The sequence below is a fragment of the Salmo salar genome, chromosome ssa12 (assembly GCF_905237065.1).
Source record: "Salmo salar chromosome ssa12, Ssal_v3.1, whole genome shotgun sequence".
NCBI classification, from domain to species: domain Eukaryota; kingdom Metazoa; phylum Chordata; class Actinopteri; order Salmoniformes; family Salmonidae; genus Salmo; species Salmo salar.
The window spans coordinates 33232126-33249461 of NC_059453.1; the positions used below are offsets into that span (position 1 = coordinate 33232126).

General features: G+C 43.7%; 1 long non-coding RNA gene across 1 annotated transcript; it reads right to left on the reverse strand.

Annotated features, from left to right (window-relative positions):
- Positions 1 to 1265: 1265 nt before the first annotated feature.
- Positions 1266 to 16206, reverse strand: LOC106564886 (uncharacterized). The gene is made up of 2 exons (XR_001319558.1): positions 15461 to 16206; positions 1266 to 3625 (listed from the first exon to the last, which is right to left on the reverse strand). It is a non-coding gene; the product is annotated as an uncharacterized lncRNA (long non-coding RNA).
- Between the last annotated feature and the right edge of the window lie 1130 nt (positions 16207 to 17336).

A 17336-nucleotide genomic window follows, 5' to 3' on the forward strand; every position in this document is an offset into this window, starting at 1 on the left:
TGTTGTTCTGGGATTGATCTGCACTTTCGCACCTCAGTACGTTCATCTCTAGGAGACAGAGCGCGTCTCCTTCCTGAGCGGTATGACGGCTGCGTGGTCCCATGGTGTTTATATTTGCATACTATTGTTTGTACAGACGAACGTGGTACCTTCAGGTGTTTGAAAATTGCTCCCAAGGATGAACCAGACTTGTGGAAGTCTACCATTTGTTTTCTGAGGTCTTGGCTGATTTCATTAGATTTTCCCATGATGTCAAGCAAAGAGGCACTGAGTTTGAAGGTAGGCCTTGAAATACATCCACAGATGCACCTCCAATTGACTCAAATGATGTCAATTAGCCGATCAGAAGCTTCTAAAGCCATGACATTTTCTGGAATTTTCCAAGCTTTTTAAAAGCACAATCAACTTAGTGTATATAAACTTCTGACCCACTGGAATTGTGATACAGTGAATTATAAGTGAAATAATCTGTCTGTGAACAATTGTTGGAAAAATTACTTGTGTCATGCACAACGTAGATGTCCTAACCAACTTGCGAAAACTATAGTTAGTTAGCAAGAAATTTGAGGAGTGGTTGAAAAACAAGTTTTAGTGACTCCAACCCAACTGTATATACTGTATTTTATTCCATCTATTGCACCTTGCCTATGACGCTCGGCCATCGCTCATCCATATATTTATGTGTACATATTCTCATTCACCCCTTTAGATTTGTGTGTATTAGGTAGTTGTTGGAAAATTGTTAGATTACTTGTTAGATATTACTCCACTGTCGGAACTATAAGCACAAGCATTTTGCTACACTCGCATCAACATCTGCTAACCATGTGTATGTGACCAATAAAATTTGATTTGATTTGACGGACAGACAGACAGACAGACAGACAGACAGACAGACAGACAGACAGACAGACAGACAGACAGTAACAGAACAATAAATAAAAAACAGCTAGAGTAACACAGTGGACAGTGAGAGGGGGGTTCCATGTCTTCAGCACCCCCTTGCCAGACACATTCTAGGATGGGGGCAGCAGTAGTGTGATAAGCCCTGTCTCTCCTTGGATTGCAATTACCTCTTGAGGAAAGGGAGACAAGGGGAAATAAAGAGGAGACGTGTAGGGACTGAGTAATAGGAGATTTAGACAGGCAGTGGCTTTATCTGGCGGTACAAGAGTTCACACCCATGCACACACACACATATATGCACACACACATACACGCATACACCCATACACGCACACACACATACATGTACACACACAAAATGGGATAAAACTTTTATTTTTTACAGTTCTAACACCTTGTTAGCAACCAGGCAGCCAAATAAATGTGTCTTGGTCAGGTCATTTCTCTCTCGCCCTCCTCTCTCTAACATTACTTCTCCGACTACAGTACGTAGCAATCAGCCATTCAATCTGATCTCTTCTGATATTCGCTCTCCCTCAACCACACAATCCCTTCAAACAAACGCCTTTTAATGAAAATGCATTCCAGAGTTGTGTGGATTTAACCGGATTTTCTCCACTCTTTTTCTAGGCTTCGGGGAAAGTGCTGAGGCTCCGGCAGCCCACTTTAAGAAGTGCTGACACCAGAGGATAGGAATGAGGACTACAGATCAGCTTAGGAGAACACCAGTCTACCCAGTCAGCCACGCGTTATGGAGCAGCAGCACAACCCACCAGAAAAATAGGGCCTCCTGTTGTGCATACCAAATGGCACCCTATTCCCTATAAAGTGAACTACTTTTGACCAGAACCTTATGGGCCCTGGTCAAAAGTAATGCACTACATAGGAAATAGGGTGCCATTTGAGACACAACCTTACTGAAATACCAGGATAAATTGTGCACCTATTTCGGGAAACTGGGATCGTGAGAGCTTTAACCTGGCACATTTGACATGCTCAAGTGTAGATCCAGCTCGAAGTATTACAAGCATCACAGGCAGTCGTCACACTGTGGCGTCGTCAGTATCGCCTCATTTCTGTGCCCTTGTCGAAAAATGTTACCTTTGAAATTAATGGATAACGAGTAAGAAAACATTTGATCATTTGACACGGTGTTCAAACAAACATTAGGACTTAAAGTGCTTCAAATAGTTAAACTGTGAAATATCACTCTGTGCATTTTATGCATTAGGTTATGTACATATAACATCCATTACAGACATTCAGGACGGGAGGGGTCAGCTGTACGGTATACATATGGACCTAAATGAAGTCTGGATTTCGAGACATTCCCAGACGACAATAATACCGTGCAGATGTATTGAGAGGACTTGGCGACACAGGCACATTAGTTCCATTGAAAGGACAATGGCTTTGATGGGAACCAATCAAGACCATGAGTCCTGATGAATGCCACACAAATCAATGTCCTTTTTATTCACAAAGCTGCAAGGTAACCATGATTGTTATGGACTGTTTATAAATGGTTTATAAAGACTTTATAAATGGACATGTCATAGAATAGGTACATGTGCTGGTAGTTATAGATAACTATACTGAAGCAGTAAGGCACGAGGGGGTGGGGTATATTAAAGCAGTAAGGCCCGAGGAGGTGTTGAATATGGCCAATATACCACTGCTAAGGACTGTTCTTATGCACGACGCAACAAGGAGTGCCTGGATAGAGCCCATAGCCGTGGTATATTGGCCATATATCACAAACCCCCAAGGTACCTTATTGATATTTTAAACTGATTACCAATGTAATTAGAGCAATTTTTTTAACGTCTTTATAACCAGGTGTGTCATAGTAACGGTACATTGATTAGGAAGTGAGGGGTTATGTCACATCGGTGGCCAACAGATCTCAACATTCCTCATGGTCTGCTGATATGAAGAGTGACAGGGGTTAATGCAGCAGCGACACATCGGTCCAAACCACAGTCCCCCACGGCAGCCAAACTAAACCCAGTTCAACCCTACTGCTGTCCCTGTCTCGCCCCTGCCAAATCCTCAAAGGCTCAGGCCTAGTTTGCAGTGTGGAGACGTCAGAATATTGACCTCCTACACAGCTGAGAGGGGATGTTCAACCCTGGAGGACTGTGGAGTTTGCACAACAGGGTCCGGGGTCTACCATTGACAGAGAACTAAACAAACTTCAAAGAATAACCCCCACAAAGGAACATTCACTGACAAAATTGGTTAGAATTATGAAAATGAAATGAAAATAAAGGTTCACATGAAGAACAAAACTGAAAAAAACTCAACTTTACAAGCCAATAATGAACTGAATATGAACAATAACACTCACGATACATCAACATGTTGACAACATACATTACAACATGCCAAGTCATGCTCTCAATAATGAGTCCTGGAGCGGGGCCTAAAGGGGGATTGGACAGTGAGATAAAAAAACTAAATGGAGGACACTAAAGGGAGAACATCACATCTTCATGCCTCTCACTTTCAAGATGGCCGATGTCGGTCTGGACAGAAAAAGTCAGTCTTCGACTGGTCCAGATGTTTTCTTGTCCCATTGTCATCCAGACGCAAGCCTGGTTCCTTGACAAGCCTCTCCAGACAGAACCCATTCCCATTGGTCCACACTGGACCGCTTCCAATCTTCTGACAGCTCCTTTCCATGGGTCAACATTAGAGTGGTCCTTTGAGCCATAGCCTGAAAGACAAAGGAAGAGAGCACATCCCCCTTGAGGTTAGTATAATTAAAGAACCTTTGGACACATCTTAGCTCCATAGGGAGCACTGGTGACATATATCCAGGTAGATAATATTCTAGATAGTTTATTATTCAGACCCTGCTAGGGCGTTAGTCAGATCTCCCTCATGATCGCTACAGTGGTCGTGGGTGAAAGGTCACATCAAATAGACAAGGCCTAAGATGACAGCAGAAGACGCCACCGTGCAATTCCCCAGAGTCTTCCATGAGCCAGGATCCCCCCCTATTCAAGGGTTTTCGGCAAGGGATTGGAAAGGTCGCCTGGCAACACAGGTCAACGCTTTGATCCGATCAGAGGAAATCTCAAGGCCTTTTTATGCATGAGAAGAAGTTGGCTGCCATTTTGAATTTCAGAGGTGAAAAGCTGGGCCAAAGGGTCCCGAAGGGAGCCGGCAGCTCTTCATTATTCAATCAGCAGCGTCGCTTAGATGCTGATGGACTAAAACAAGATGGGTGGAAACAAAAAAGGACCCATGATAACAGTTATTAAACTGCATATTTTATCAGGCCCCCCATTAGAAAGTCAATTGTCGGTTATGTATTCATGCAGGCAGCGAAAGGCTCCGAGAGAGACTGACCCCTATGCTTGACCTCTCTACGGCTTTGAACTTTTTTTTTTGTGGTGTCGACTCCCTCCCAGAATGAATGCTTTGATTCGGCATCCAGTTGCAGAAGTAAACCACATTACATTTTAGGAATGTAAATAATAGAAAGTGCTTTTGTGAAAAATTCATTGGATGCTCCGGCGTTGCCACATAATTATTTAGAGAGCATATGTAAATACCTCTTACGATTATGGAGGAATGCATGCCATTTCCTCTTCAAAGCCATAACCATTCATTTCGTTAGCGGAGATAGGAGTTCCATAAAGAAAAAATGCCGGACAACTATAGAAATTGGTTGCTCCATGGTTGTGAACTGCGGTGAGAGAACATTGTATTTTCAAGTGTTCCAAGTGCTCTTTAGCCCTAGTATAAAGGCCTATTTATCTTTCTATTAAGCATTGTTTAAGTCCATTTGTCTGAGAGCTTCAATTAAAACAGTTCTTGAGTTCTCAAATGAAAACGGTTTATTGAACCCAAACTTTCACAGGCTACTGTCTGGCCGTAGCCCACACCAAACAAACCCTTAAAGAAACAGCAACAAGTTATACAAGAAAAGAGAGAGAACAAAGAAAAAGCCTGGTCTTATAACTTGCAGTGCTCAACCCCCGGCCCAGCCCCCCCCCGTTCCACCAACCACAAGGACTCCTGGCACTAACACATTTCAGGCATTCACTTGACTGGCAGACAGCAGGGGGACTGGCATGCTGGACCCCGTGAAACCATGAGCAAATGGATAAATGGGTCCTAATTACCACAGAACAACAGCACATCAGAACACAGGCACATAACTGTCCAAGCGGATTGCTGCTATATAAAACAAAAAAACTGAAATGGGCATATTCTATCATATGAATCAAGATTTTTTTTTGCAGATCTTCACATGGTCTTTAAGACTGTCAGCTGTGTATGTTTTGACTCAGATATTCACATGATCTTTTTGCCTGTCAGCTGTGTATGTTTTGACTCAGATATTCACATGATCTTTAAGACTGTCAGCGGTGTATGTTTTGACTCAGATATTCACATGGTCTTTAAGACTGTCAGCGGTGTATGTTTTGACTCAGATATTCACATGGTCTTTAAGACTGTCAGCGGTGTATGTTTTGACTCAGATATTCACATGGTCTTTAAGACTGTCAGCTGTGTATGTTTTGACTTAGACCCTGTACGTCCTCAGACAGACACAATGACAGAGTGACTTTCTTCCCCTCTCTGGAGAAGGGGACGTGTTAGAGGAATGACTTGACTAGCGGGCAGCCTTGCTACTGCTTCTTCAAACTGTGTGTGCAGCATGATTGCGCTGGTGCACATATAATTAATTGTCATAAATCAAAGGTTATATGATGAACACTCTTTGCGCTAAAATCTACATTGAATAATTTGTCCAACCAATGGAGATGGTGTTATCCATTCCCATGTGACCAAGTGAACCGACGTTGACAAAAACATTTATAGAAAAACATTGTTTTTTACAAGGTACCATAATCATGCAAATGAATATGGTTTGATATAAACTCTGTCAAACATCAGTAGCTAGACCAAGACTACCGCAAAACAAGATAAAAATGCAAATAACGACAGTATTTTTGTTGAAGTTACCGAGGAAAATAATTAGCTAAGCACACAATAGGACAAAGATATACTACAAAGACAGCCCAACTATCCCTTGGGAGAGACACACGGCTTCAATTAACTGACAGATAAGGACAGCATTAGGAATTCTATAATGTGTTGGCTGTAGCCTCCACTGCTTTCAACCTCAACCATACAGCAGCTAGCTAGCTAGCGTGGCTTCCCATCAATCGTGTCCTCTGAGTGTTTTGATCTGCTGGATGGTATGTGTCCTTGGAGATACACGTCTCTCTCCTCCTCCAACCTCTTTGTTTCCAACACCTGATTTTCCTTCCTGCATTGAAGCCAGCTAGCTGATCTGCTCTCTGCTGCAGCGGCTTCCTGCATATGGCTTCCGGCTTATTATGCAGTGAAGGTCACATGACTGTGGTGACTTTAAAGATGCATAATGCTGAGTCCGTGGAAGGGGATGCACGCACACACACACACGCACACACACACTACGTCTTTGGAACCGGGTCTAACCTAACCATGTAATCTCAGAGCCTCCTCTTCCGGCGGCCCACAGCCAAGTCATTCCGACAGGCCGACAGAACTCCCCGACTGCCTACGTCAGCCGTTTACATGGTTCCCCTTGAACATGGAGGGTCGTTTCCTGTAAGCCAGACAATATGCATGAATGCCCCTTCGTACTCCTGCTCCCCCTGTGAAGTAGTGTTCAGGTTACATTCCTCCAGGCTTAGCCCCAGCCTTCCCCCAACCTGCCAGACCCAGACACACACACACACACATAGATCTGTAAACTGTTTACACCCCAGTTCTCCCACCTGGAGGAGGGCCAAGCCAAACCTCCCTCTAACCCAAACCCAGAGCTCCACTGAGCATCAAGGCACCTCGGATTTCACCGTCGGGGAATCAGGAATACTTGTGTTTGGAGACACTCTCCATGATAGGGGGAGATAGGAAGAGGGGAATAGGACATGGAAGTTATCTTCCTAAAAAAGGAAGAGAAAGCAGGAAGTTTGGTCTTCACAGTTTGAGCTTGTTTTTTCAGTAAGAGCTGGAAATGAATTCCATCATGTATTCTCAGGTTTGGAGGGTATCTGCCTTCCCAATGCTTTGATTTTGATGGAAGCTGCTGAGAATGGAGAGAGGCAACATAGGTGTTCCCTTAGACATCACTGTCTTCAAAGTCCCATAAGAACCTCATATACTGCATTTACCACCACTTTAAACATTCCGCTACGTCAAACCCTATTTGGTCCACCACATGGTAATGCATGTTGAATTCTTGACATATTGTGCAAGTGTGATGTAAATCTACGACGGAGAAATCTCCCTCCCATACTCCCTGCATAGAGTTTCTTAGAACGAGCTAAACATACACTATTACTAAAAGAGGGAGAGAGAGAGGGGGAGAGAGAGAGGGATGTCACGAGAGCACGGGAGTGAAAGAGTCAGAGAAAGAGGTATGTCGAGAGGGGGAGAAATAGAGAGAGGGAGGGACGGGGAAAGAGAAAGATAGATTTACTGAGAAAGGGAGGGTGAGAAGAAGAGAGAGATGGAGAAAGAAAGGGGGAGTGTGGAATCAGAGAGGGAGGAAGAGTCTTGCATACATGAGGAATGAAAATGACTTTTCTTAACACATTTGCAAGGCTGCCACTCCCTTAATTCTGTGTCCAATTTGCTGCATCTTTGTAATAACGAGGAACTGTGGCAAAGAAAGACATTTTTATGGCTGGGGAGTGGAATTAAGAGAAGAAAAGGGAAAAGAAAAGAGGAGAGAGAGAAACTAGCATGTCCTGCAGTGACATGTACACTACCGTCCAAAAGTTTGGGGTCACTTAGAAATGTCCTTGTTTTTGAAAGAGAAGCACATTTTTTGTCCATTAAAATAACATAAAATTTATCAGAAATACAGTGTAGACATTGTTAATGTTGTAAATGACTATTGTAGCTGGAAACGACAGATTTTCTATGGAATATCTACATAGGTGTACAGAGGCCCATTATCAGCAACCATCACTCCTGTGTTCCAATGGCACGTTGTGTTAGCTAATCCAAGTTTATCATTTTAAAAGGCTAATTGATCATTAGAAAACCCTTTTGCAATTATGTTAGCACAGCTGAAAACTGTTGTCCTGATTAAAGAAGTAATAAAACAGGCCTTCTTTAGACTAGTTGAGTATCTGGAGCATCAGCATTTGTGTGTTTGATTACAGGCTCAAAATGGCCAGAAACAAAGACGTTTCTTCTGAAACTCATCAGTCTATTCTTGTTCTGAGAAATGAAGGCTATTCCAGGTGAGAAATTGCCAAGAAACTGATGATCTCGTGCAACGCTGTGTACTCCCTCTAACCAGAATAGAAAGAGGAGTGGGAGGCCCCGGTGCACAACTGAGCAAGAGGACAAGTACATTAGAGTGTCTAGTTTGAGAAACAGATGAACAGCTTCATTAAATAGTACCCGCAAAACACCAGTCTCAACGTCAACAGCGAAGAGGCGACTCCGGGATGCTGGCCTTCTAGACAGAGTTCCTCTGTCCAGTGTCTGTGTTCTTTTTCCCATCTTAATCTTTTCATTTTATTGCCCAGTCTGAGATATGGCTTTTTCTTTGCAACTCTGCTTAGAAGGCCAGCATCCCGGAGTCGCCTCTTCACTGTTGACGTTGAGACTGGTGTTTTGCGGGTACTACTTAATGAAGCTGCCAGTTGAGGACTTGTGAGGTGTCTGTTTCTCAAACTAGACACTCTAATGTACTTGTCATCTTGCTCAGTTGTGAACTGGGGCCTCCAACTCCTCTTTCTATTCTGTTTAGAGCCAGTTTGCGCTGTTCTGTGAAGGGAGTAGTACACAGCGTTGCACGAGATCTTCAATTTCTTGCCAATTTCTCGCATGGAATAGCCTTAATTTCTCAGAACAAGAATAGACTGATGAGTTTCAGAAGAAAGTGCTTTGTTTCTGGCCATTTTGAGCCTGTAATTGAATTCTCCAGATACTCAACTAGTCTAAAGAAGGCCAGTTTTATTGCTTCTTTAATCAGGACTACAGTTTTCAGCTGTGCTAACATAATTGCAAAAGGGTTTTCTAATGCTCAATTAGCCTTTTAAAATGATAAACTTGGATTAGCTAACACAACGTGCCATTGGAACACAGGAGTGATGGTTACTGATAATGGGCCTCTGTACGCCTATGTAGATATTCCATTACAAATCAGCCGTTTCCAGCTACTATAATCATTTACATCATTAACAATTTCTACACTGTATTTCAAAATAATTTGATGTTATTTTAATGGACAACAAATGTTATTTTCTTTGAAAAACAAGGATATTTCTAAGTGAACCCAAACTTTTGAATGGTAGTGTACATTGAATACAAATCAGAGGCATTGCCTGCTTTACTAGCTAGCTGTGGCGCTGCAACTCATTTGCAATGCATCAACTGGAGCTCAATCAGAGAAAGGCCCTGGTGCATAAAAAGGCGTGCTGCTCTCTGAATATTAGCTAATGTTAAATTTGCAAGTCTTGCGAGACAGAGAGAGACAGAGAGAGAAAGAGAGAGAAAGAGAGAGAGAGAGAGAGGGAGAGGGAAAGGGAGAGGGGGGGGATTTCTTGTGAAACCTCTCTATGAATCACTTTGTAGTGCTGGATTGATGGAAGTGATGCCTGGGTAGGGATTACTCTTTTCATTACAAACCCCCATCTGGTACCAAGACCACGTCTGTCCAGCCTTTTGCCTTTAAAGTGCCGGCTTGGGTTTCACATCAATCTATTCCTATTGCAGCTGTGCTGGGGAAATAAGACAGACCCACACACGCATATACACATGTATTTACACACACGCACGGATACACACACTCATACACACATGTATGGCGCACAAAAACCCATCCACCCCTTCCTTACACAAGCATCTGCACTCATACACACACGTGCACAGCATTTATAAACACACACCAAAACACAGACATATGTCCCCATCCCCCTCCCCACCCAGTCACAAAGACACAAAGGGAAAACACAAGAAAAGGACAGCACTGATTTTTGAACCGTGCCTATTTCCAACTTGAAAGAGGCAGCCATAATTAAAACCAATGGGCACCATCATGAAATAAATGAAAAGCAATCCATCCGCCATGCAGCCCCCCCATCCCTTCTTTTAACTGAAGCATTGGTCCAGAGCCCCACAGATGTTCTCTCCCCCTTCCTCTCTCAGATGTGTTAGGCAAGGCAGAGAGACAGACAGGAAGCTGTCATTAGGTCAGACCTCAGGGAATGGCCTCCCTATAGACCACTGTTTCTTTTTCTTCTCCACCCTGTCTTTGGTCATTCAAAATGGCCACCACTCTTTGTGTATCACGTCGCCCGGACAGCTCGACACTTCATTAAAACCCCACTTGTCATTAGATAAAGCGTTGTAATGGCTGAACCCTGCACCCCTAAATCTACGCTGCATGCCAAATTACACTCAATTCACTCAATTCCCTGAATGGCTCTGGTCAGAAGTAGTGCACTATGTAGGGAATAGGATGCAGCTATAGTCTCTGTTGTAAATGGCGGTATGACAACTGGAACATGACTATGAGGTAGTATACCAGGTGTCATCATCATTCACCACCAACTCTGCTTTCTTATTTCAAACAATAAACTGAATTCATCCGTCCATATAACAAAGGCAGATGGTTCCCTATACATGGAACCATGTAGTATCCTCCTAGTTGAGCCAGTTTTGAATTATTCACGATTCATATCAAGTGGGTGGGAGAGACGACTGATGCTGCTAAAGAATGGTCCTTATTGGTGGTAGTTACATGCCAATGTTTCAACATATGTCGGTTTAGAGAGAGAGAGAGAGAGAGAGAGAGAGAGAGAGAGAGAGAGAGAGAGAGAGAATGCACCTGTTCTATAACTAACTTATAGTCATTGCACAGCTATGGGCCACCAATTAGCCTAATAACATGCTAGTAATTGAAGCAGGATGTAAATATTCGAATTGTTATTTTTACAATAAAGAGATCGAAACTGTCATGGAGCATTAAAGGAATATTGATGAGCAAGAGGGATGGGGAATTAAAATAACATTAATCGACAAAAATATGTGTTACACTGACTGACTTGCAAGTACTCGAAAAGGAAACATTCAGATCCCTCTAGTCTGCTCTGGCAATGAAAATTATTCACGAAGTAGAAGTAGTGTATTAGGCAAGACATCTACCATTTGTAACAAATGCTATTGGATTTCACACGTGACATTGGCGAGGCACAATTCCCTTTGTAATTCTACTGTCTAAATTGGCTGCTAGGGACGGGAGCTCTTTATCTTGAACTGTGTCATCATAGATCTATAGTCTCATCAGAAATAAGAACGTATCCATTATCTCATCATCTGCCTGTCCTGAGCAGTCCCAGACCAACTGGATATGAACAAAGAGCTTAATATTACATTCTGACTAGATAAAGGAAAGCCGATTTCATTACATTTGACATTCTTTTTAAATTCACTACAATTAACACTGCCTTTTGATTTGGTTTTCTATACATGGAGGAAATATTTTGTTAAATTCTTATTTATTAGGGTGTAGGTGAATGTGAGCTCTCGTTAGACCAATGCATCAGTTTTAAACAAAGTACAATTCTCTAGCCTTTCCCTGAAATAATGATTGGCGTAACGAGCAGGTACACCACTGGTCAATTGGAGCTACTAGCGTCTAGGCGCTCCTGTCTTTGTGGTGTCAGTGTTTGTCTCTTCACTGAACTGGACACCACAAATGGACACCACAGCGCTGTGGGCAACCATTAGTTAACAGGAGAAACATGCCTTAAAGAGGCAACCATCGCCATCACCTCCTCCCTTGTCAGGAGAGTCTGGACAGCCCCTTGGTGCTCAAACCGGTTTGCAATCTTGCTCGTTCTCTTTATGTCTGCATGTTAACAATGTGGACACATTGCACATAGTTGCTCTAACCATGCTCTCTCTGAGCTTCGTCTGTGGTCTCGCTCTATTAAATGAAATGGAAGAAATATCGTATGCATTCAACTGATGAGCAATTAGCCAGCCAGAAGAACCCCTCCCCTGCAATCTGCACGTGCAAGATGCATCAGGCATACGTCAAGCCAGGGGTTCAGAAACCAACCAACTCCTTCAAGGTGCGCTGGTATCACTGGCATCATCTGAAGTGTTCTTGTTTTGGTTTGTTCCAGGGAGGAATGTACATTAACTGTATGGAACACGATGTTCCCATTGCTTCCCATTGCTCTGGGGACTCTAGGTCTTTCTGATCATGTTTGGGTTCCTTTAAACACAGTAATTTACGGGGACCCCAGCCCTAGATCAGAGGTCTTTATGTGGGTTAGCTGGGGGGAACCGTGGGGTGGGTGGGGGAAACATGGTCGGCTACAGCGCTGGAAGTTCTGAATGAAAACAGCATGGCATTTAATGGGCTGACCTCTGGGTGGTCCAATCAACCTCAAGATGACATTTACTGACACATGGCGTCCATGGCGATTGATGATAGACTGGGTAATGGCTGCTTATTATCCGTCCTCTTCAGATGGTTCAAATGTTGATTTATCCAGATGACAACATCGCTTGATTACATGATGCAAATTAAGGAATTCCAAACAGGTTGAGCTGGTTTTCTCTGAGTTTTGTGGCTTTTTGACAGCTTCATCTAGGCTTGGATTCATAAGCCTTATGGTCTAAGGCTTAGGGAGTAAAACGGGTACAAATATCTCACACTCCCCAAACCAAAGACTTATGAAGAAGTTTGTGGTGAATAACTGAAATGCATATTGACTCCATATTTTCCATAAGATCTTGGTTCTGGCCGGGACATACCATTCTTTATTGCTAAAGGGGGACATTGGTGCATAAATCAGAAAATGTCTAAAAACAACTCACTTCCTCCTCAGACCCAAAGTCATGAGGTACATGCTGTGGAGTGCTGCTCACCACATCTGACCTCAAATCTCACAAACCTAGTGTTACTAATCTGCATCATAAGACACCTCTGGTCTTCCCTCCTATATGGGTTTCCTGGTAAAACCCCTCAGCGTGTTGCAATTGACCTGCTGCCCAGAGTTCGAAGCCTTTAAGACCATTATGAAACGTCCATCGTAAGAGACTGCTGTCAGTGCTTATTAACGTTGAGGGACCAAACCTGTTACACGTGGCACACAGCATCAAAGCAATTGAAAACCCATTTCCTGTAACAGGAATAACACTGAGTAAGCAATTCTTCAATGGAGTAGCAACCATTCTGGACATGAGTTTCAACTACTGGCCAGCATGCTTTCGTTTACAAAATGACATCTACAACTTGCTCTGTTGTATCTCTCCGCTACTGTTCAAGGTTATGTGTCAATCACTGGTGGATGGAACTATTTTTAAACTGTTAATAAGTTGAATGGAGGCTGAATGAAACCTGAATGGAGGTTGAATCAAGGTTGAAGCATGTTTTTCTGTCTTTGCCCTTGGCGACAGTGATTGCCATCTAAAACGACATAATAATCCAGCAATCAGCTCAGAGTGATAGCTATGGCTTTGGGGCTATTTCTCCAAAACCAACTTCCCATTATTGCAGTTATCTCCCGTGTCCAAATGGCCTCAGTATCTCTAACCGGAGGTCCAACTGACCAGCTTAGACTTAGCCTCATGCTGTTATGATGTGTTTTGTTGCGAGGCTGAAGAGAAAAGACTTGGGAGATAAGCTTAAAGTGACTTAGACTTTAAAACACACTGTTTTAAAAATGCTGAATTGGAAAAAAAAGTTATACCCTTGCTCTATCTCACCAGCAATGTGGCCTTCTTCAAACTCTAAAAACGTATAGGGAACATGTGCTCTACAATCATTTCAGTCACAAGATGTTCTTGCTAGTCAATCTATCAATCATTTGAAAGCATTTGAGAGACATTTTGAAGAACTTAATGAATGGGGTTACGTGGTCCAAAATGTTCAACATAATCCCAACTTCAAATAGAGTCTTCGGCTATCAGTAGAAAGCACCAGGATTTAAAATGTGTGTCAAATCACAAGTGGTTCGTGAAATGGCAGTCTGTAATTTCCTGGAACTCTGTGCTACTGAGCTCTCACCCACTTCAGAGAACCATCTCAGTGTGGAGCCACCGCCATTCGCAAAACTGTCCAACAACACAACATAAAAAAAATTATTGGGCCTCCCGGGTGGTACAGAGGTCTAAGGCACTGTATCGCAGTGCTAGCTGTGCCACTAGAGATTGTGGGTTCGAGTCCAGGCTCTGTCGCAGCTGGACGTGACCGGGAAAACCATGTGGCGCCGCACATTTGGCCCAGCATCGTCCGCGTTAGGGGAGGGTTTGGCTGGCAGGCATCTCCTTGTCCCGTCGTGCACTAGCGACTCCTGTGGTGGGCTGGGTGCAGTGCACGCTGACACGGTCGCCAGGTGCATGGTGTTTCCTCTGACACATTGGTGCATCTGGCTTCCAGGTTTAGCGGGCATTGTGTCAAGAAGCAGTGCGGCTTGGTTGGGTGTGCTTCGGAGGATGCACGGCTCTCGACCTTTGCCTCTCCCGAGTCCATACGGGAGTTGCAGCGATGAGACAAGACTGTAACTACCAATTGGATACCACAAAACTGGGGAGAAAAATGGGTAAAAGTAAAAAAATATATATATAAAAAATAAAACAATAGATCCACAGATATCCAGTCAGGATCCAATAAAGATGGTTTCTCCATGCTGACAATATCCATTTCATTTGGAGGTTTGAAGAGTCAGTCTGACAAATGGCTTCCCACAGAGATCCCATGATGGAGGGATTGGGGATGGAAGGGGGGAAGTCGAGGAGAGGGGAGGTCGGGCAGTATGGTGCTAAACAGACCTGCTTATGGAGAGAGTAGCAAATTGTTATCGTCTTATGACCAAGTCCGTATTCCAAACCCATTTCAAAACCTCCAAGGCGGCCGATATTTAATTGTGGGCAGCTGTGATTTAATAAGAAGAATACGAGGCGCGTTTTAAAAGGATGATGACAGCAATGGCTACCTGCAGTGCTCAGAGAAAAACAGAGGGCACCCCCCCTAAGCGCTCCATCTTTTACAAGGCTACAAACAGCTCAGCTTTGGCTCGGCCAGTTTTGAAGACAGCCCAAAGACGAAAAATAATAGGAAAATGTAGCCCAGGATTCTGAATAAAAGGCCTGAATCTCACTTCACTGGGATAGTTTTCTGTTCATTTGGCTACCTGTGGTTTCTGCATATTAGCCTATTATACTATAGCTTTACAACCCACTGTGAAACCAACACATACAGAATTGTGTAAAGTTTTTACCTGGTTTTATAAAAACATTTATTTTATTTTTCCATTCGCATCCGTAAAACCACCTGCAGGAGTGGTTTACGAATTTGGGAAAAGTACACCTGAAAAATCCCCACCAGAAACAATATTTCCACAAAAACATTCCCGCCAATACTCATAGCGATACACAGTGACCGCGCAGTATCTGTATTTTTACATAAGTCGATCATGAAAAGAATTGTAAACAACGCTTTGACCATCGTATTGATAGCAATGATGAATTATGACATGAACAGCATCAGACACGATATTGGACCCCCTACCTGGCAGCCCCTCATCCTCGTCCCCCGCTGGGTTGTGTTTTGTTTATCCATGGCGGCTCCATTAACTGCCTCCCCCAAATCGTCCATTTCGTCCGTAGGTGGTCCAGGATCGGGCTGTCCTTCTCGGCATTGTGCAACTGGAATAGGTGCGTCCTCTCCTGTTTCATACTGCAGTTTTAGACTCCACGATCTGATTGGACAACGAGGAGCGAGACTTCATCAGCAGAACATCCCTGTCGTCATGACAACTTGCCAATATCCCAATAGGGGTGGAGGGGTGAAAAAAAACATGGTTGCCTTCTTGATTCAGAACGGAAGACGTCAACGGTAGTTTATTTCTACATCATCGTTACCTCATTTCTTGTTTTCTTTCCCAACCTCGTTGCTAATTTCCTGGTCGGTCTGCTCTTTGAGAGTTACTAGGCCAATGTGCTACTGGGTCTGAAGCCAGCAGATGTCCCATCGGAGTTCCTTAGTCCCATTCCTCGCTCCCCAGGATGCCCAATCGGCTTAAAATGATGCCTATAATCATTAATATACGCTTCAATCACTCAGTGGAGAAAAGAAGGAGCCAAAAACTCCACAACCAGCTACTTTCACCTGTAACCCAGTTCTCTCTATGAGATTGCATCATTGAACTTGGTTATAATACAGGGGATTATTCAATAGCGCTTATAATATCCATGGAACCATTACAGTGGCTGTATATCTTGTGTTAAAAATAAACTTGTAAAAAGTTCCATCTACTTCAGTCTCTATACCCCCCCCCAAATTGGTGTTCCCATGCTGGGATCCTCCCTACCCTTTAAGTCTCCCCCCAAATCTCTCTTTAATAACTTGGGACTGATTTCCAGTCAAGTGCAAAGCATTCGGTTAGAATGCATAAGTCTGATAAGTAAGCATACATTTGGTGTTTCGGTAGAAACAACCAAAAAGAAAAGATGAGAAAGAAAGAAAACCCCAAGGAAACCAAGCCAAATAAAGCAAAAGAGCTAAACAAAAAAAGAAGAAAGAACAGAGAAAAGGAGTAGAGAAAGAAGAGAGAAAGGAAAAAGTAAAGCCATGGGGCATTATCTCGTTGTCAGCCACGCTATCCGCGGTCCAAACAGATGTACATTTAGCGGGCGAGACACCTGCTGTGCTGCTAGCCTGGCTAGCTCTCTGATTAGCAGGGGGAGACGGCTGGTTCCCAGGGTTCCTTTCCCAGTCTCCCTCCACGATGACCTTGGCTGCTCCCGCAGCGCTTCTCAGCTATGGCTCCCATGCTAGAGCTGAATGGCGGCCCGGGACGCAGGGCCTCGCCCGAGCTGCTTTGATACTAATCCCCCTACATTGTGCTAGCACGACACCCTACCTGGTCCGTTAGCCTAGAGGCGGCGCGGCGGCCATTGAAAGTAAGGTGATGAATGAAGGCGTAGCTGCAGGAAGCCTGGCTCCCCATGAAGCCTATGCGACAGTGCAGGCCACAAAGCTGCTTAAAACAGTCACTAGCGTTTTTCCTCAGTTTTGGTGGATTTCGGGTATAAGAAAAAAGATGCCCCAAGTATTCCTTGCTGTCCTGGGCTTTTGGCGAAAGCATATCATTCTCTGAATATGACGAGCGGGAACGGTGGTCAGGCTTTTCGAAAAACGTAAACAACGAGTCACCAGCCATGCTTAGATGCAAAGTATACCTGGAGACACTGGTCAACACATCATTGCATACACACCAAGACCAAAACTGACACAAACACGCGCATGCAGACAGACACACACTAACCTGCACACTCAAGACAACTGGAAAGAAATGCATAATGCTGCTAACAGTAGGAGCCGGCAGAAATGTATCGAGTGTGGCAAGGGACAGTGGATGTACCTCTTAAAGCGGTAGCATCCT